Genomic DNA, 23,956 nt, shown 5'->3' on the forward strand with positions numbered 1-23,956 from the left:
TTGGTTTCCCTTCAGCGACTAATTGTCATCAAGTTTTAACTTGTTGGCCAGTTTGTTGTTGTTGGTTGTTTGTTGATCTATATTGTTGAATATTGATGAATAAATGCTATGACAAATAATCAGCCAAATTTCAAATTTCAATTGTTTGTTTTTTGTTTATATTATTCTCGCACATTGAATATACAATGATAATATTTAATGATCTAATAATTAAATTGATTTATTGCATTAAAATACATTTAGTTGTTTATTGTGTTTCAAATGTACGTCAGTCCATTATTCACGTTTTGCCATTTAAATAATTATAACCATATATTTAAACATACGAAAGAAAATGCTTTGAAGCGCCTCGTGGACTTTGGTCATATATTAACACGTGCTCCCGCTAAATATTTCCATTCCAAGAGTATTTTTCAACAAGATTTCACAACCCACCCTCCCTCCCTTTAACAAACAAAATTGCTGCTGTTTTGAGTTTATTTTTCAGATTACATGGTGAACAGGTTCAAATGTTTTAAATGTTCCTATAAGATTGTCATGTATCATCAAACGTGTCAGACGTTTCAATATTCATCGGCAGATCCAATGAAACCTGAATATTCAAGGAATTTGCAGGAATAATAAAAAAGAGTGTCTACCGTTATGGCATTCCGTTCAATATGGAAAGTGCGTTGGATGTCATCATCAACATGATTCAATTGGCAGTGATTTATTCAAATATCGTTCATTAAGCTGTTATGGATCTGACCAGCAGCTAGAAATTGTTATGCATTTACTGTTGGTTTCCTTTCAGTGACCAATTGTCATCAAGTTTTAACTTGTTAGCCAGTTTGTTGATGTTGGTTGTTTGTTGGTTTATGTTGTTGAATATTGTTGAATAAATGCCATGACAAATAATCAGCCAAATTTCAAATTTCAATTGTTTGTTTGTTTTTTATATTATTCTTGCGAATGAATGAAACAAAACAAATTTGCAGTTGTATATTCATTGAATATGCAATAAACATGTTTGTTGTATGACGTTATGTGGAGATCTTGTAACAATGGCAGACATAAATCGATACACACAATAAAACATGGCTCTTGTATGACGTCATGTGGAGCTCCTGAAACGAGGGCAGGCATAAACCGATACACACAATAAAACATGGCTGTTGTATGACGTCATGTGGAGATCTTGTAACTATGGCAAGCATAAACAAATACAAACAATTAAACATGTTAGTTGTATGACGTGATGTGGAGATCCTGTAACAATTGCAAGCATAAACCGATACAAACAATTAAACATGGCTATTGTATGACGTGATGTGGAGATCCTGTAACAATTGCAAGCATAAACCGATACAAACAATTAAACATGGCTATTGTATGACGTCATATGGAGATCCTGTAACAATGGCAGACCTAAACCGATACACACAATTAAGGATGTTCGCTACTCTGTTTAAAAATAACAAGCTTTTTAAAAGACTGTTATGAATTGATAGTATATAAAGAAAGAAACTAAAAAAGAAGAAAAAAATGGAGGGTTCGTGTGCTTGCTTTTTAGATTTAAGCCATTGAAATTTGGCGGGAAATAATTCTCTCTAGATTTTTCTTATATTTATCATTAGCACCTTTTTGTTTAAAAAACTATGAAAAAATAACAAGGATTTTATAAGATTTTGAAATATGGCTTTTTTAACTTTATGTAATAAAATTATGAAAAGAAAAATAGGGGTTAGTGGGCATTTTTTTTAAAGGCAATACATGGATAAAACCAGAGGATTCCAAAAATCTGACAAAAATTCACCAAATGGAGAAGCAAACATCCTTGAACATGTTTGTTGTATGATGTCATGTGGAGATCCTGTAACAATGGCAGACCTAAACCGATACACACAATTAATAAAATTGAGAATGGAAATGGGGAATGTGCCAAAGAGACAACAACCCGACCATAGAAAAAAAAACAACAGCAGAAGGTTACCAACAGGTCTACAATGTAGCGAGAAATTCCCGCACCCGGAGGCGTCCTTCAGCTGGCCCCTAAACAAATATATACTAGTGTAACGTGTAACCTGGCGGGGACGTTTAGATATTTTAATCCTCGGGTTCGTACCAGTTTCCTGGGATTTGAAAAGCAATTCAAAAGTTCTAAAGTCAATAAAAAGATTACACTATCACTATCAAATATGAAACAAATACTATACTACATAACACGAATTTCAACCCCAATCAACCTAACCCGAACTTGTTGAATTAAAACTGTTGAAAACCAACTGTTTGAAACTATAGTCTGAAACCTAAATGACTTTTTGTATGGAACTGGTTTGAAACATAAATGTATGAAACTGGTCTGAAACATAGATGTATCATGGAACGGGTCTGAAACCTAAATGTATGAAACTAGTCTGACGGTTTGGAACTATTGTCTGAAACCTAAATGTTTGGAACTGGTCTGAAACCTGAATGTTTGGAACTGGTCTGAAACCTAAATGTTTGGAACTAGCTATAGTCTGAGACCTAAATGTTTGGAACTGCCGGTCTGAAACCTGAATGTTTGGAACTGGTCTGAAACCTAAATGTTTGGAACTATTCTGAGACCTAAATGTTTGGAACTGCCGGTCTGAAACCGAAATGTTTGGAATTAGTTTGAAACCGAAATGTTTGGAACTAGTTTGAAACCTAAATGTTTAAAACGGGGCTAAACCTTAATGTATCAAACCGGCTGAAACCTGAATGTATAAAACGGGGCTGAACTGAAATGTATCAAACGGGCTGAAACCTGAATATATAAAACAAATGTATGGAAACTATTCAAACTGTTGTAAACTTTCGACGTATGAAACTTTATTAAAACATGTCTATAAAATTGTTGGAACAAGGTTGCAGTAAGGTATGGTTTAACAGCAAACAATCACTGCAATAATGAGAGATGTGGAACGCAAAACCTTAGCATTAACCCTGTTTAAATACAACTTCTACGGAACCGAAACTATCTATATTTTCTCAACAGGTTTCAAACACTCCACTTTGTTTGAAAAATCCTGCTACTCGTCTTTAAATATTAACGGTCCTACCTTTTTAGTCTTCTTCTTACAACGTTTCCGATAAGAATGACAACTTACACTGAATAGCTACCCACTATTTATACTTCGAACGCGGACCTCGAAGAGAGCACCCTAGCAACAACTGTACAGGTAATGCGTCTGATAGCAACCAAGGCTAAAGGGATGATTTCAGATACTCATTTGGAAACTCATAGAGATATTGGAAAATATATAACTGAAGAACTATTATAATATTCTTAAACTGTAAATTCAAGAGATTATATACATTATATAAAAGATATACATTATATAAAAGATATACATTATATAAAATATATACATTATATAAAAGATAACTAATACGTTTCTTAAAGTTATAAAAAACCAAGTCTAACGTTCTATCAATCATTAGGCATCCCCACTGGAACTAAATTCCTAACGAATTGACATTGTAGTTTTTGGTCTTACACATCGATGTCAACTGGCATCTGAACACAATGTACACACATTTAGTGTGTTTGTTTGAAAAAAAAACCAATGGCGAGATCAGCTGTGAACATTTCACTGGATTAACAGTTCTCTTTAAGTCGGTGAAACTTTTGACTTTACTAAAACAAGGTAAGGAAATCTTATACTGTCTTTGCACACCCTTAACTGCTTTAGAAGACTGACACAAAACTCATAATATATTTTTTTTGTGATAAAGGAAACCAAAAGTAATTGAAAATGTATTGTCCTAAATTTGAACTTAGACAGCCAACAACCATTTGATTTTCTGGGGCGGTGGTGGTGGTGGTGGTGGTGGGGGGGGGGGGGAGCTATTTGATCCTATTTTACTGGGACTGAGTTCTGAAAAGTGATAAAATGTGTTTCTCTATTTTTTTGCACATGTTTGGGGATTTTCCTTTTTGAATTTTCCTTGGAGTTCAGTATATTTGTGATTTTACTTTTTACAGTATCACAATATATTTAATAAGATTATTTTAATAATATCCACATGTAAATAACAGCATATGATGTTTGATATAACAATAGTTTGTTCGTGATAGTGTCAAGCAAAGGGACGTAACTCGTGAATTACCGTCGGCCTCGCTTTGTCCGAACTATCGACACTTCGAAGTGGCACATTTGCGTATCTTAGCGTATCAAGTGGCACAAATTTGACATATCATAGTCCAAGTTATGTTACATAACATAATTCAAATTCAGCATAGCTTCCCGAGAAGTTAAGAAAGAAAATTAAGACCAATTTTTTTCTCAACACCTTGACTTTGAAGACACATTTTGAGAGAAAAAAAATGAGTTTAATCCATAATTGAGTCGAGCAATATATTTCTTATATACTCAAAAATTAGTTTTAATTCATGCAAAAAACTACAAATTCCAAAAAACTGGCTTCACTTTTTTTGGTTAAAAAAACCCATATATGGTAATCACATGACGTCCATTGTTGCTTTAAGAAATGGGGTCAAACGGGGGTCAGCCTTCCGACTGTTGTATGATGTCATGTGGATATCCTGTAACAATGGCAGGCATAAACCGATACACTATTACACGGCCGACACTCGGCTAACCGAGAGATTGGTCGGTTAATCTATATTGAGTATGCGGCTATATGGGCGATTGGTCTGTTAATCGGGTTGGTTATACGTCTGTTAAGAGTAAAACGCTTAATTTAATGTTAAACTCTTGTAAAAACATTTCTTAGTTTGCGCAGTTTTCAGTAAAACTAAAAGGCGTCGCGCAAGTATGTAGTATTTATGCTTATACGCATAGCAATTTTTTTAATAAAAGGCGAAACAAACAAATTTAGATATCATTTAAAGGACAAAAAACAGTACTGTGGTTCTAAAAAAAAAAATTGACATTAGTAAATATTTCATAATTGTTTTAATAACGTGAATAATACCACGTTTTAGTGAAAGTTATGGGAATAAAGTCTGTTAATGGGTTGGACAATTGAAATTGTGTCAGTTAAGAGTTATTTAGCCACGACAATAATTTTGCTACCTTTATATTTTCCCCTTGAAAAATTTAAGAATGAGATGTTCTTGAGTACACAAAAATGACAATACGGTGCCAAATTATCCTAGAAAGATCATTTTTATTTGACTTTCTTTGCATTTTATTGAAGGGTGTGTCACTTCAATATAGCGTGATATGGATGGGCCTCAGGAATATATGCATGAATTTTTTATTGACGCTTTCAATCAGCCTTAATTTTTGTGTCTGTTCGAAGTAGCACGTTCTCAATTCCGACTGAAAGTGTCTTTCTAATACAACACAGGGTACATATAACGTGTTCTCGTTCACATATGAACATGATATTTGTTACTGGACGTTAAACCCTAATTCGTCAGCATCATCCGATTGGTTCTTTTCTTCTATATTACTGAATCATATGTTGTTTACAAATCACTCTAAAGAAGTAAACGAAAAGAAGCGAATGCAGCTACATTTGGTTATTTTAAGTTTCAATTCATTTTATTCCGTTTAGTTCCTTTCTACATAAGTGCAGAGGAGAAATACAGTTGTCTATGGTGGCCGGTAAAGTCCATTTCGCGTTTTCGCGATTTCGCCTTTCATATTCTATAGGGCGCGTTTTCGACTTCGCAATTTCGCGTTTTCGCCATATAGAATATGTAAGGCGAAAGCGCTAAAACGCAAAATGACATTAACTTGCCACCATAGTTGTCCGCATGTAAACTTCTAGAATTTGTTACCAATTTAAGTACATCGCAATCCGTTACTGTTTCAACAACCATCGGTGTTTCATGTGTGTATTCTTAAACAAGTATTATTTTTCTCTCGTTTTTAGCAATGTATCACTCTCTACTGTCCTTATATATTATTCTATATTCTGCGTTTCCATCCAGATTCTCTTATATATCTTACTCATTATTCTTTCTTTATTTTTTATATTTTATCGTCCCAATATATTTTATTTACTCATGTTTAGTTACATTACGACGTTTATCTCTGATTTATATACTGGTTACCAATGTAGATGACAAATTTGTGTCAATCATGACAAACAACAGAATCAACATGATATATGCGATCATTCTTGGATGAAATTAATATTACTTCAATATTACACTTTTTGAAACCATTTTTATCAATTTCAATTTCATCTGTTGTTTCCGTGTATGTTATGTTTCATTGCTCATGTGTTGTTTTCGTATATTTTAGCCGCTCGTCTTGCTCCTACTCATTTGATTCGATAACACCCCATATAGCAATAAAATTATACTTTTATTGCCATTCATAACTCTTAACAGACCAATTAACAGACCGGGTTTTATACATCCGACCCATTAACAGACCAGGTTTTAAATAAAGATTGATTTATGTCACCAAAATACAGATTTTCGTGTAGATTTTTCACACAATGATATCAATATGGTTAACAAACATAATGCCTGTCTTTTTTCAATGTTCAAAATATTGAATGCAAGTAAATTTAACCAATGTGTCATTTTGTGTACATTTTATGTGTGTAAAATGTGTATAAATTTATTGATCAGTAACCCACCTTTTCATTTTATAGATCGTACATCAAAGCTAGAAAAATAATAATAACACCACTGAATTCAGTACATTGAATTGTTTTGTTAGACATGAATACTTTTTATAATGAAAATATATTTAGAAAGTTATACAATCAAACATGCTGAACTTTCAATGATTTTCTCGATAGCACCTGATTAACAGATTTTAGCCAACCCGATTAACAGACCAACCGCCGATATAGCCGCATACTCAATATAGATTAACCGACCAGTCTCTCGGTTAGCCGAGTGTCGGCCGTGTATTAAGCATGTCTGTTGTATGACGTCATGTTGAGATCCTGTGATATAATAAATCAATTAATGCAGAGATGGCAAATTGTTAATTTGGAAACGTTTTGTAATGTAAACACTGGTAGGTATTCCATTTTATCACACAACCTCTTAACTGTACATGTATTTGAGATATTTATGCAAACGACATTACAATCAGGATGTTGAAAACTTATATTTTTAGTATATGAAATGATTCGCAACTGATATTTTCAATTATTTCTTTAATTAACCCATTTAAGAACTGGTCCAACACTTTTTAATGAATTGAAAGAATATATTTATTCATGTAAAGTTGATATCATGGTTCTGTTATAGTCTACATACAAGCAAATAGGTAAGTTGTAGTGTGTTTTTCATTTAGATTCCTGTTTACTCTGCCACCGAGATCCATTAATTATGATATCAATGGAATTTAATACTGAGTGTTCATTTTATTTTCTTTCATATGTTTACAAGACGTTTACTAACAGTACACATAATAGGTAAACTAGAACAGAACAGGATAAACACTTGCCCTCAATATGGTATCATCTGTGGCTATATGTGTCATTATATTTAAAAAAAAAACAATATCAGACTACCTACATTTTTAAGAGGTAAGTGGTATGACTATAAAAAGGTAGAATAGGAAGATAGAATAGAAAGATAGAAAAACTATGATATAGATAATGATGAATTAATTAATACAGTTTTATATCATCCCATTTACCCGTTTCTACGGAGCCCTGTTGGTCTCACACAGATTATAAAGTGTCTTTTAAAGTCATGAGCTGAAGATGTGTAAAGTCTAGCGCTGGAGATGTAAAGTCTAGCGCTAGAGATGTAAAGTCTAGCGCTGGAGATGTAATAAGTTCAGCGCTGAAGATGTAAAGTCTAGCGCTGGAGATGTAAATTCCAGCGCTGGAGATCTAAAGTCTAGCGCTGGAGATGTAAAGTCAAGCGCTGGAGATGTAATGTGTAGCGCTGGGGATGTAAAGTCTAGCCATCAAAGAATTTAGTGTAACAAAGAACCCTATTTGAAAACATGAAAACTGCTCTTTTTGAGAGACCTTATGACATATTGAGGGAATCTTGTCCGGTATGGAACCAGTCTACGATTGACAAATGGAAGTAATTTGTTTAAAAAGTGTGTTATAATAGAATCAAATCGGTAATTGGCAAAAAGGCTATTGGTTTTGAAGAAAACATTATGACATAATGCGTAAAGACTTCTTAAAATAATACTTATGTATTTGCTGTCTTACAAAACGAACATATCAAGCTGAAGCTTAATGTCATATTGAATGAAGCTATGGCTTGAAACGTACGGATCCCTGTTGGTCTCACACAGATTATAAAGTGTCTTTTAAAGTCCTGCGCTGAAGATGTGTAAAATCTAGCGCTGGAGATATGCAAAGTCTAGCACTGGAGATGTAAAGTCAAGCGCTGGAGATGTAAAATCAAGCGCTGGAGATGTAAAGTCTAGCGCTGAAGATGTAAAGTTTGGCACTGGATATGTAAAGTCAAGCGCTGGAGATGGAAAGTCTAGCTCTGAAGATGTAAAGTCCAGCGCTGGAGATGTAAAGTCAAGCGCTTGAGATGTAAAGTCCAGCGCTTGATATAAAAAGTCTGGCGCTGGATATGTAAAGTCAAGCGCTGGAGATGTAAAGTGTAGCGCTGAAGATGTAAAGTCAAGCCATCACAGGATTTAGTGTAACATAGAACCCTATTTGAAAACATGAAAACTGCTCTTTTTGAGAGACCTTATGACATATTGACATATTTATGCATGAATGATTAAAGGATGGCCCTTCATTAATTTTAAAATTTTGGTGCCGATCGGAAATCAAAGATGGCCACCACAGCCGAACATAGTTTAACATATAACCCTATGGAAAAAGCATGCAAAAAAAATTTCTACGGAGAAATCGTTTGACATATTGATTCCAGTTTAGACCATGGCAAGACAAAATATACCAATGTTTCCTATTTCCATACCTACCCTAATTGTTATCCCCTACCCTAAACATTTTATTGCAGTTTTTCAAGAAGCACTGTTAAAAGGAATATATTTCCTAATTCATGTATAAATAAGTAAAGTTTTTCAGAAAAATAAAATAGTTTACCTACCTGCCTACCTACACTATTTTTCCTGAGTGTGTATTAATAGGAAACATATATTTTGTCTTGGCCTTGTGCATGAATGATCAAATAATGGTCCTTCAAAAGTTTTATGACTTTAGTGCCGATCGGAAAACCAAGATGTCTGCCACAGCCGGACATGGTTTAATAAAGAACCCTATGGAGAAAAATGCAAACAACTTTTACGGAGAAACCGTTTGTCATATTGATTTAAGTTTATGCATACATGATCAGATATTATAAGTTATATGGTTTGCTACTTACCCCCTACGGATCCATAGAGGGTTAGTAAAATTCATAGAGGATGAGGCCGGAGGCCGAATCTCCTATGGATTTTATTCATCCTCTATGGTCCGTAGGGGGTCAGTAGTTAACCGTATAACGAATTTATCGCACGCTGGACTTTTTCCGCCTTCGTTATGTTGAAAAATAAACAATGAAACACAACAACATTAATAGATGACGTTACCATTAACGCGTCATGAACCCCCTATGAAATTAACTAACCCCTACGGTCTCATAGGGGGTCACCACGTGACGGCGTTAAACCAATCACAACGTGATATTTTACCCGCGGTGCGACAATAGTCCTTACTAAATTTTATGATTTTGGTGCCGATCAGAAATCCAAGATGGCTGCCACAGATGGACATTTAATATTGAACCATATGCATGATATGGTAGTACATGAAAACTGCTCTTTTTAGTTCACCTGAACCAAAGGACCATATGAACTTTTGTCATCACTTTGCGTCCGTCGTCTGTCGTCGTCGTACGTACACATCTTCTCTGAAACCACTGGGCCAATTCAAACCAAACTTGGCAGGAATGTTCCTTGGGTAGACCTCATCAAAGATTCTTCATTTGGTGCCGATCTGTAATCGAAGATGGCCGCCACCGGAGGAATTAGTTCAACATAAAACCCTATGGGAAAACATAAAAACTGCTCTTTTTCAGATACCTTTTGACATATTGAAATTCATAAATTTTATTATTTTGGTGCCGATTGGAAATTCAAGATGGGCGCCACAGTCGAACATAGATTAACACAGAACCCTATGGGAAAAGCATACAAACAACGTCTACTGAGACATTGTGTTACATTTTGATTCCAGTTTATGCATGAATGATCAGATAATGGTCCTTCATAAATTTTAGTATTTTAGTGCCGATCGGAAGTCCAAGATGGCCGCCACTGTCGAGCATAGTAAAACATTGAATCCTATGGGGAAAAATGCAAACTATTTCTACTGAGAAACCGTTTTCTTTTAAACCAAGTGAACGATTACATGCTCTCTAGAGAATATGGTTTAGAAACCATAATACAAAATGAATCCAATATATGCATGAATGATCAAATGAAGGTTCTTGATAAATTTTATGATTTTGGTGTCGACTGTAAATCCAAGAGGGCTTCCATGGTCAATTTTTTTTTAACATAGAACCATAAACTGTACAAACAACTTTTACAAAGAAACTTTGGCATATCGATTCCAGTTTATGGATAAATGATCAGATAATAGTCCTTTTAAAATAATTTTAATGAATTCGGTGCAGATTGGAGAACCAAGATGGTCGCCACAGGTCGAGACAGTTTAACAAAGAACAACAAGGGAAAACATGTGAACTGCTCTCTTTGAGCATCCGTATGGTACAATGAATCTACTTTATGCAGGAATGATCAAATGATGGTCCTTAATTTGACAATTTTATGATTTTATGGCAACTGCAAATCCAACAAGGATTCCATGGCCAAATATATTGTTTAACGTTGAACCCTATAAGAAAAACATACTTACTACTTCTTTAACCAGGCTCGCTAGAGCATCTGGTTTAAATACATATATCTCACGAAATTTTTGACCTGGGACCACCAAATTTGGTGCCAATGTAACTTGAGGCAAAAGCTTGTCATTCGGTCACAGATCGGCTGACCTTGACCTCATTTACATGGTCCAGTAACCAGGGTCAAGTTATCATGATTAGGTCAGTTTCTCAGTAACAAGGTATGGTAGGCCAATAATATTTGGAGTGTGAAATTCATTGTTAGAAGTACATGTCAGTCGGACATATGTCAACTGACCTTGACCTCATAATAATGTTTTTGTGATTATGTCAGTTTCATCGGCAGTAACTAGGTATGGTAGGTCAATATTTGCTGTATGAATTTGTTATAAGGTGTATATGTCTGTCTAACATGTGTCGACTAGGTCAGTTTGACTTTACATCTCTAGCGCTTGACTTTACATCTTCAGTGCTAGACTTTACATCTCCAGCGCTTGACTATGCATATCCAGCGCCAGACTTTACATCTCCAGCGCTTGAATTTATATTTCCAGCACTTGACTTTAGATCTCCAGCGCTGGACTTTACATCTCCAGCGCTTGATTTTACATCTCCACCGCTTGACTTTACATCTTCAGCGCCAGACTTTACATCTCCAGCGCTTGATTTTACATCTTCAGCGCTACACTTTACATCTCCAGCGCTTGATTTTACATCTCCAGCGTTTGACTTTACATCTGCAGCGCTAGACTTTGCATATCTCCAGCGCTAGATTTTACACATCTCCAGCGCTAGACTTTATTTCCCCAGTGCTAGACATTACATCTTCAGCGCTTGACTTTAAATCTCCAGCGCTAGACTTTAGATCTCCAGCGCTGGACTTTACATCTTCAGCGCTGGACTTTACATCTCCAGCGCTAGACTTTACATCTCTAGCGCTAGACTTTACATCTCCAGCGCTAGATTTTACACATCTTCAGCGCAGGACTTTAAAAGACACTTTATAATCTGTGTGAGACCAACAGGGATCCGTACGTTTCAAGCCATAGCTTCATTCAATATGACATTAAGCTTCAGCTTGATATGTTCGTTTTGTAAGACAGCAAATACATAAGTATTATTTTAAAAAGTCTTTACGCATTATGTCATAATGTTTTCTTCAAAACCAATAGCCTATTTGCCAATTACCGATTTGATTCTATTATTACACACTTTTTAAACTAATTACTTCCATTTGTCAATCGTAGACTAGTTCCATACCGGACAAGATTCCCTTTTGCCAATGCAAAGCATGATGAATTGAAAGTGATGTATAGGCGGTTTAACTAATTTAAAAAAAAATAATTTCTGATGTCAAAAGTATTTAGCTAAACAACAAATCTCACATTACGCACAGGTAAATTTGCTCTTTCTGCTAGCTCTCCATTGTAAATAAAAAATAATGTCCGTCATAAGGGAGACAACTACATTAGGGATCTCTAATTAAAGGGTCAATTACGGGAATTGGCAAATAGCCTACTGCTGATTAATAGAGGTTGCACTTTGTAAATACAGCTGCTCTCAAAACACGAATAGATTAATTAATTTTGTTTACATACTGGTTCCCAGTTATGCTCTCTGTGTTCCATCTCACAGAGACATAACTTGGGAATGTTACCAGTAAATAAATATGTGCATATTGTTTACATTGAAATCTGTGGTAACCTTTCATTCGAGGTAGGAGTAGTTAAGAACATTAGTGTTAGTTCAAACTTTCAGAAGTTCGGGGCATATAAACGTTTAAAATATGCCGCACAGCCCTATATTTTGACCTTTGAAAAAAATTGTGGTGCATATGAACTTTCAATCTAGGATAAGATTTTTTTCAAAACTTCATAGTAAAAGTGGTACAGTTTTAGACGTAAAAGGAGTTCCTATGGGAAATTGCATTGTCAATATTTACAGAAATGCAACCTAGAGGGTTTACACTGACATACATGTAAATTTAAAGATTTTGTTGAGTGCTTTAGATATATTTTAATTAAGTACACATTTGTCGTAAATTTGAAAAAAATTAAACATGTTTGCAATTCTGCTCAGCTCTTTGTTTTAAAGGATCACAAACTTTAATAACACACTTTAACCCTGTCTGTAAATTATAATAGAAAATTATCACCAGACTTTTAATCCATAAGCCCTTTCCGATAACTAAGTTATTTCCCTTTAGGCGTTCTCCGCTATCGGAGATTTACTACTTCCGGTAGGTACAACCTACCAGCGTTCATAACAACGTCCACTTCATCAATTACTAGTTTACTATATATCGATATACCTATAGTTTTTTTTCAAGTTAAATTTATTCAGATTGGTTAACTTATTTTTACTGAAAGTATGAACAAAAGTTTAATTGTGGAACTGAAACCAAAAATGGGTAAAATTTGATGGAAAAAGGGAAAATCATAAAAATTGGGTACTTTTAATTATAAGAAATGTTTGGCTCCTCAGAGGAGTACATCCATAACCAATAGAATATTTAAATGAAATCAAGTATGTTTGATTAAAAGTTATCAGCCAATTGTTAAACTTATCACATTATTGAACATTTGTACACCATTTATATGAAAATCTTATGTTCAAACTAAAAACTGAGCAACACATAATTTCTATCTGATTAGTTGACTTATGACGTAAGACCGTACTAACATACCCAACTTAAAAGAATAAATAAATAAATAAAAATAGATGACTAAATCCAAAAATAAGTCACGAGACTTTGTACACATGTTTCATACACTAATCCTGTAATAAAGATACAAGGTTTTCAATTTTGAATGTTAAATACACAATCAATGACGATGAATGAAGATCAATAAAGTAAATGATATCAGTTAATATTAATTTTCTATTGTAATCTACCATTTATCAAGAAAATGTGAAAAGGTGGATTCTGTGCCCGCTGAGGACTTTAAGAAGTAATCAATATTATAAATACCAGTATCTTAGATTGGTATTAGCCTTCTTTCAGACAAGGATAACCAACCCGAATATCTAAGAAAAACTACCGACAAATTGCCGTTGACAGGAATGGGGTGCCAAAAAAATAAAAGTTTTAAACATGTAGATATCATTGTGAAGTAATGCTATGTTATAGATATACTCATTATTGATACCAAGATTGAATTTTGTAAACCAGACGTGTCATTAATTGGAAAGGAGTACATTTAAGTTTGATGACTTTATCTATGATAATAGTAAAGTGTCTCGAATTGATATCTTGAATTTGAATTTAACCAAAGAGAACACCGACTTTCTCTTTTCTCTCCTTGATACTGTGGATTGATTTATTTTTGTTGATATCAATTTTCGTGGGTTGGGGTCATTTTGTATTTCGTATATATTTGAATTTATGTTGTTGCCGAAGTCTGCGTTCAACGATGTTGACAATAATTTGTAATTGGCTGTACAGATAAATTCGTGGAATTTGATGTCAAACAAAGAACAATTTACAGTTAGTGTCGATGTAGATTATAACATGCATCTTATTAGTTATCAAAACTGAACTTCAATATCACATTTGGAAATAATTAGAAATAAATAATACGCCTATTTCCAGAATAAGAATAAAGCTCCAAGATCTTTTAAAGAGGTTTGTGTTTGTACCGGCTAACAAAGCAGCCAAACATGTGGTGGTGGTTTGCCGTTAATACTACATACAATGACGTTCTTAAGAATGAATTTAGTAAATTCAGCTAATTAAATTCCGTATGCTCCACTGAGAACAACATATCATAACCACATCATAGCTTAAGGCTTTTTCTGAACAGTTGAAGGTCCCTTCTATGTATACGTTACCTAAATTACACAAAAAAACAGTAAAATATCGTTTAATCTCGGCCTTTAGTAAGTGTTCTTAAAATAAAACCATATGTTGATAGATTATATTACAAATGATTACACAACAAACTAATTAAGTCGCAAGATGCACAAAAAGTGAGATCATAACTCAATACAATTACATGGTAAGAATGTATAAAAGAAGTTTAATATAATACAATCAATGCTTGTATCTATAAAGAAAACAGTAAAAGGTTCTTATACTTTATAGTAGAGACTGTAGGTGTCAGACCATCTATTCACCCCCTCCAATTTTGAACGTATGTAAAACTAGTCCTTATTTGACTCAAAATAGTGCTATTGATGTCATTGGTAACTTAAACTAACCAATACAATTGCAGCAATAAAACTTTTGTTGAAAGAGAAATATATTCAGTGCATTTTTATTCCAAATTTACTTAATTGAGGACTAATGCGCTCCATAGTATACTAGCTTAAGGTTTTAAGAAAATCAGGGGTTAAATAATGAAGTGCATGTCTTTCGAAAGTCACATGTACAATTCATGATATATACCTAGTTATTATTAAGCTAAACAGAAGGTAAAATATTTAGAAAGCTGTGAAAAACTCGGTTGAATGGATACGGAAATTTAATTGGTGGTCTGAACGGAGTCCGGATGGGACATGTTATATATTTTTTAATCCGTTTCAACAGATTGTCTGCTAATCCGTTCTCACGGGTTACTAATCCGTTCCCACAGATTACTTATCCGTTGTAACAGATTGCTGTTCCATTTCCACGGAATACTAATCCGTTTTAAAAAGTGACTTGACTTTTACCTTAATAAAATGCAAAATTGGCTTTATGATATCGAGATAGAGAAAACTAGTCAATTTAGAGTGTAAATAATGTGTCCAAGTCAACATGCCTAACTGCGGACAGTAACTCCAGTGTGCTACCACTATACAAATAAAGGCAACAGTAGTATACCGCTGTTCAAACTCATAAATCCATGGAAAAAAAAAATCGGGGTAACAAACTAAAACTGACGGAAACGCATAAATATAAGAGGAGAACAACGACACAACACTACAATGTGACTAACACACACAGAAACGGACCAAGCATCAGACAAAATCCCACGAAAATAACAAATATAACATCAAAACCAAATACATGAATTTGGGATAGACAAGTACCGTGACACGTCTTATCGCAATGTAAATTTACACTAAAAAAATAAGAGAAAACAAACGACGCAACGTTAAACTGTAACACACACAGCAACGAACTATAATATAACAATGGCCATATTCCTGACTTGGTACAGGACATTTTTAAAGGAAAAAATAGTTGGTTGAACCTGGTTTTGTGGCATGCCAAACCTCGCACTTTAATGGCAATGTTAAATATAACATAGAAATGACAACATAATATTACAGGACTACAATACAAATAAATAGGAAAACGTATTAGACAAAGAAACACATGATTAATGAATAACAAAAAGCATCAGGTTTAAGATTTAATACGCCAAAAACGCGCCTCGTCCACACAAGACTCACCAGTGACGCCCAGATAAAAAAGATCGAAAGCGAACAAAAGTACAAAGTTGTACAGCACTGAAGATCAAAAGTTGAAAAAGGTTGTGTCAAATACGGCTAAGTTTGTATGCTTGGGATAAGAACATCCTAATTATTTAGAACAATTAATGTTATTGCAAACAGTAAATTTTATCAAATGAATATAACAGATATACATAATGAAACTGAAGTATTAACTCATTACATAAAACAAACACGAATACATAATGAATGACCAACACAGAATAGACACACCCGACTCAGTCCAGGCCTCAACGTAGTAAATTATGAAAATGACGTCTCATACGACAGTGAAAAGGCATTAAAAATTACGTCACATACGATGGTAAAAAGGCATTAAAAATTTGAACATATGAAATTTCTGAAACAGCAGAAAAATTACGTCACATATGAAAAACTATATCTCAAAAGTAAGATAGAATTAGGATTGATTAAAGATTAAAATAGAACTAAATTATGATATTGCATTTAAACACAATGCATATTGCAATACTTATTAATAGCAATTAACTATAATATGTATATGTGCAGTTTGTTATGAATCCAACTTCAAACTTAAATTATCGTACAGATTATGTTGAGCAAAATTAAATCTAATAAATGACGGCGGTGATTAATTTTTGTTTCCATAACACATAAATATAATAGAAAAGACGTCAACACATTTGACAAAATCCGATGAGAATTACAAATATAACATTAAACATTTAAACTGAATACATGAGTTTGGGATAGACAAGTACCGTAACACGTCTTATAGTAATGCGAATTCACACTCAGCAAAACAGTCACAATCGGGAATAAGTCACGTTTGGTAATTAAAAGATTAGACGACATAATGACAAACCACAATCTACCATGTGGTAAAAATGTCCTTAGCTAGTTTGGTTAAACACACATCGTATGGATCCACCAATTCATGATGGTGTCCTTAAAATTTACGGAGTTTCAATTTTAATCTGTCTTCCTCATAACTTTGTTGGAGAAGTTTCTGCGTAAGTAGCACACTTCTGTATATGAAGTCCGTATAGTGTGAACAAGCACGTGAATAACGTATCAATTGTGATATGTAAACACCATACGAAGGGGCAGATGGTATGTTACTGCTGAGAAATGGGAAATTGATAATTGGGAAGTTGAAATCGTCCCGTTTGTCATAGATTTTCGTGTGAAGTCGTCCATCTACGTCAATATTGAGGAAAAGATCAAGGTATGAAGCAGTCCTTCTAGTATCAGTAGTATCCTTAATTTCAAGTTCACTGGGATATATGAGATGTAAGTATTGGCTGAAGTATGGGTTATTCAATGATAGAACATCATCAATATATCGGAAAGTAAAATTAAAAAATTTCGCAAGGTGCTTTTTCTTTTTGTCTTTTAGAAGGTTTTGAATGAACTCTGCTTCATACGAGTACAAAAACAAATCAACCAGCAGGGGTGCACAATTAGTACCCATTGGAATACCGATTGCCTGTTGAAATATAAATCCTCAACAAATATATTGTCGATCAAAAAGTCCAGCATTTTTATAATATCCTCTTCAGTATATTTTCTGGAAGATTCAGTGTGATTCTTCACAAAATATGAATTATTGTAACCCAAAACAAGAAATTTGTATCTACGATTCCCATTTTTATAGAAAAAGCTCTGTTTTATGAGATGGTGAAGTCCATCTTTCAACTGAGCATGGGGAATAGTAGTATATAGCGTAGAAAAATCAAAAGTTTTTATGATGCTGCAAATCCAGCCCAGCTTGTTGATCTAGTGCAAATGCAAACCAAAACAAAAAAAAAAAAAGCTAGCATTTCACAATAGTCTTGTTTTCGCCATGATTTAGCTGAAATATTGCTTCCGTTGCGTTAAAAAGCATCAGTGGTGGATTTAGAACGTTTGATAAGGTTGGGAGCACTGACTGCCATAACATGAGACACGCTCCAAGTCATGCAACAATGATTCCCTATATAATAAAATAATTTTTCCTACAAATGGGGGGTGGTGAGGGGGAATGGGAAGACATGAGCGTGCCCAATACTCCCCTTTGTATCCAACTAGAAACATACACTCATTTATTTGGTACAAACTTCGTTATAACGGATTATGTTACATGTCCCTCCCGGGTTCCGTATATCTGACATCTTTGAAGCAAAAATCAGCGAAAAAGAATTCAGAAAATTGATTTTTGAAATAATTGATCAATTTCAATTGGTTATTGACACCTACATAAATAACCAGTGAATTGACGTAAATCATCAAACAGTATTCATATCATTCATATAAATTTGCGATTCGTTTAATAGGAAACAATAAACAATGTAAATGTATCAACATGTGCGTATTCCGGACTTATCGTCCTCTAGTTAACCATCGTTATGACCTGCTTTATATGATTTACTGGCTGAATCAGTCAACATATTCGGTCTTTCTTCTGACGTCTTATAGCTATTATTACCTTTAAAATTATTAAAATTCTACAGCCATCCATTGCAAATATATCATTGTACTCTTTTTTGTTCACGCATCGTTGTAAATATTATGGAATGTGATGCGACTGTCATACACGTGAGAGGTTAAGCGCAATAAAACCAGGCAACATTCACCATTTTCTACATTTGAAAATGCCTGTACCAGGTCAAGATTATGATAGATGTTGTCAATTCGTTTGATGTGTTTTATCATTTGATTTTGCCATTTGATAATGTACTTTCTGTTTTTGAATTCTCTTTGGAGTTCAGTATTTTTGTGATCTTACTTTTTACAGAATGCAGATTGAAATATGCATTGTACAACACATTCTAAGTTACGTATTTATCACGTATACATACATTACATTTATTGAATTAAAAAAGGTAATTTCAGCATGAGACAGAAAGAACGTGTTTGAAAATATACAGAGCATGTTGTTGTGCCATAGTAAATGTTTGTTTACACATTTGTTTGTTTTTTATTGATTGAGATTATAACACTGTTTTGACTGCAATATCCCTATTTTTGACATTTTTACATATTTTGTGTGATTGTTTTGTTCACACATTGTTGTCAATATAATGAAATTGTATGCGACTATCATACAAGTGAGAAGTTTAACTAGTTATAAAACAAAGTTTAATCCACCATTTACTGCATAAGCAAATGTCTGTACCCAGTCAGGAATATGACAGGTGTTATATATTTGTTTGATGTGTTGAACTGTTTTAGCAATTTGAATAAGGACATTCCGTTTTGAATTTTCCTCGGAGTTCAGTTTTTGTTGGTTATTATATTGTTTTCTAATTAATAATTACATACTACCATCTGTCTCGTCATAGCGAGCACGACTTTGTTGATAGCAAAGCATAGTAGTGTATCTTTACGATGGCAAAGTAAGTATTAAAGCAATTGAAAATGTGATATGTATTTAACTTCGAAGATAGAAAAATCAATGTATTTTCCTCTTCTTTTTAGGTTAACACCGATAATAATGTTTGGAATTAAGGTGAGTTATCTTGATTTATAATTCAATTGCAGTTTAAAGTTTTGTTTGTTTTGTTAAATTTGTAAGGAAATTTGATAGTAAATGGGACTTAATTAAAAACTTAGTTCACATGTGAGGAGAGATCTTTCTATTTATGTACTTACTTAAGGCTTTATGATAGTTCATGTAGAATTAATAATATGTTGATGTACATCACAACTGGACAGTGATTTGTGTGCATCTTAAAAGTACTATCTATATTTATTGCTATTGTTATATATATATATTGATATACTAGTTTTTGTTTGGTTGTATTTGAATTATCTCCCCTTGACTTAGGTTGACATTTATTATGTGACTCTGTCCAACATGTTGTCCAACATGTTATCTGTTAATGATCTCTGGTGGCCTCTCCTGGTACCTCTCATGTTTTACATCACTGTATAGGCAGTGATGCATGTGGCTATGGGAGAAGGCTGATGCAATCATTAACCTTATCAGCATATTCAGGTATTCTAATCCAGAGTGATAAAGGATGTGTATGATCCAGTAGAAAATTTAGAACAATTAGCATAACTAACTTTTTAATTTTAGACTGTTATTGAAAAATTTAATATCATTATATGTATTAGGAATTAATTATATAATTATGTATCACAATATATACTTGGTGTATTTTCAGATGAAATAAAAATAAATTACAAAAAAAAATTTGTAAGGAAATATCAAGAGAGCACAACAAATTCTAAAAATTATTAGATTGATTGATTGTTGGTTGCTTAACGTCCAGTGTAAACAAAATATTAGATAATATGTTTTGTAACGCAAAACCTAATGTTGTTTGTTATTTTTTTATCGTGTAATATTCATATCGTTTCTTGAAGTTACATAGTTTGAATTTTAATTTGGAAAAGAATCGACATATTACTTAATTTACTGAAAGAAAAGTATTTATCTGCGCTTCAGCTTAGACTCACATGGGTTCTGCAAAACTTAGATGTCATATTTATTATTTTTCGGTATGATTACAATCTAATGTTATTGATTTGTATTATGCACACCCCTAAACAATGTTTAAAAGCAATTCAAATAGGACATTTAAATGATTTGAAAAATGCATTGTCTAAACTACAAATGCTTCTTTTTTTGCCAATTATAAGGCTAGATTGTCCTTCCTGCTGTTAACAACGATTATAGTATTTGCTGACGGAAAAGTGTCCGCTAGAACAATGAATAGATATATGCAGTCACTACAGTGACTGTCCCTTTGGTATCTTTCGTCCCTCTTTTGCATTAGAAACAGCTATACGTTTGTATGAATCATTACAAAATGAGAAAGACATCACAGCGCCCAATGTAATTATTGCATTTGTTGAGACAATTCCTATAATAGGAGAAATAGTGAAACTGTTCACAGATGAAACCTCAGATACTATAATAGGAGAAATAGCGAAACTGTTCACAGATGAAACTTCAGATACTTTCCAGCAATTAGCAAGCGTGAAAAGAGAGTTACATGTTTTGTCCGAAAATCAAGATGAAATCATAAAGGAAATCAAAAGCTTACATAGTAAAATCGAATTTTTGCCAATCAAAAACGAAATAACTACTCGTTCAGTAGATATAAATAGCTGCTTCAAGGATTTCAATAATTTCCTGTGACAGCCAGATTCGAGCCAAGACAAGACGATCTACGAAAATGTACTGATACCATCAAACCAGGCTTACGTTTTATTGCAGATCTCTTGAAGGAGAACAAATACACTAAAGTCTTTGAACAGATTATTGATACTGACAAATATTGCAATATAAGTAATATCATGAAAATGCACAAATATCTGTTCAGTCTGTACGTTACAGGTTGCGAAGCAGTTATTACCTCTGAAACAGTTGCATATAATGGGTCTTCCACAAATATGTTGGAAGAATGTAATGGAAATTTCATGGACATTGATGTTCATTTAAAGCAAATTTTTGATAGGTGTACAAAAGATCGTTGTGATGATATAATAAGTATTTTGAATAGCTCAATTCTTCTGAATATTGACGAACATACAAAAATAATATGGCGGGATGTTACCTCTAATTTTCCTTGGTTTAATTTTCAAGTTTACGAATTTTCCGGAAGGCCAAACATCACAATTGTTGGAAACAAAAAACCGAGTTCTGTAACGTTTCTTTATAACGCAACACAGCAATATTTTGTGTCTTGGACTCCTTACAAAACCAAAATAAATCCAGACAATTCCTCTTTGGGGTTTTCATTTGAAATTGACTTTAAAAACATTGTTAAGGATTTTACAAGTATGAACGTTACCACGAATTTGGAAACCAACCCAGCCCTTGTAACAGGTTTTGTAGTAGATAACCCATATGTATCAAGTAGCGTTTGCATAAATACTGTGAGGCAAATGTATGTAAAGCAAACATCCGGAACAAGAAGTTTAGGTCGTAATGGACTTTTTATGTTTTTATGGTTTTCGTAGTATTCGTAGTGTCTAAAAAGAACTAATTTTCTCATGACCGTGTCTGTTGAAACAAGGTAAAATAGTTTTTCAAATCAATTCAATTGTTGAATATCGTGACCCGGATTTGTTTTCGCATAATTGATTTATGAATATTGAAAACCGGTATGTTAATGTTGTCTTGATTTCACGTTGCTGTATACTATCTTCTATAAGTACAACTTGAATAAGAATGACGACCGTATGGGTTTACATTATAACATATTTAACACATTGAGATTGCTTTAAGTAACAGTGCTTACTCTTTGATAGGTGTAATATGGCTAGTTTTCCTTTGTTGGTCGATTTTAAATTTTTAAATTATTTGGCTGCCCATTTGTAATTATGTTTCAACTAATTATTTTTTTTTAAAAATGTTTTCAAATAATTTCAACCATGCATAGGTTCATGTGCCCAACTACATCGGGAAACATCACCAGTGATTGATAATTGTTAATTGTTATATTTTTATGTGTCCTGTTTATTTAAAAAAATATCTAGATGTCATTTTTATCGGAGAGTTGTTGTTTCATTAACTTATACCAATCGTCTCATTTTTATTCACGTTTAGGAACGAGGACACATCTTCATAGTACGCGTTCACAAAACTATGTTTGGTTCGAAAAACTTACGATTTTCTCCCAAAGGAATATACAACTTAAGCTGGAATAAGAAAAAAACATTTCGAATTTTTGTACCTCCTTCCATTGTCAACTATATACTATATGTGGCCCTTGAACTAATGTAATTCGAGCAACATTGACGAGTCTTTTGTAGATGAAACATGCGTCATACATATATATACATAGGTTGATAAACATGTATTGTTTAGATGTTGCGTGTGTTATGTTTTATGTTATTTTTAATAATCAAACTAAAAAGAGAAAAAAAAAATGTTACGAAACAAAATATCGTATCATTATGTACATTGAAGGACCTTAAACATTTTACAAGGTGACCTGATATGGGAATTTATTAATTTTGAGCATGACAGGTTAAACAAACATTATCGATTATGTCATGGTTAGTTTGATTTATAGACAACGAAAATGTCGGCAACACTATTTGGTTTCATATAATATAGAATAAAACACTTTTTAAAACAATAAAGATACCTTATTAATGTCCACACAATGCAAAATTTGAGTCTATATGTCAAATATTTTATATATATATAGTCAGGGGCGGATCAAACCATATGTCCCAATTAATTACTGACAAACTAATGTAAAAATATCAGTTTGGTTGACGTGTTGAAAGGGCAACATATAATATAGTTGTAGTGTCTGTTCCATATTTCATGCTATCTTTTTATGCGTGCAAATAAATGTAAGCCCTCATTATTAACTTTGAGGGGTTTGTAGGTGAAATGTTGCAAAAATATTGTTTTTGTGAATGGCATTTTTTTAATCAAATTTTTGTTCCTCATATTAAACTGATGACTTATTTCTCTTAGACTAACTTGACCATAGATCAGTTTTACCATTGTGGGCGTACAGCTCCTCACGTTGCTAGACTTCCTGAGACATAGTTGATCATAATAGCTAACGGTTACTATTCGGGATAGGCCCTTTTGTTTATATAGCTCAATACGTTTCAGCTAATTTACGCATTAATTGCTTTTAAATATTATATTTGAACCTTTCTAATGATGATAATTTCAGAAAAGTATTTCGGACGCACGAAATTTATAAAGGATTTATTTCAATATCTATGCAAACATTTTTAAGAGCCTATCGACTATTGTTTTATTGTTTTTCCTATGATGATGTTATGGTAGGTATACTTTTAATCATT

The sequence above is a fragment of the Mytilus galloprovincialis genome, chromosome 9 (genome assembly GCF_965363235.1).
Source record: "Mytilus galloprovincialis chromosome 9, xbMytGall1.hap1.1, whole genome shotgun sequence".
In the NCBI taxonomy this organism is placed as follows: domain Eukaryota; kingdom Metazoa; phylum Mollusca; class Bivalvia; order Mytilida; family Mytilidae; genus Mytilus; species Mytilus galloprovincialis.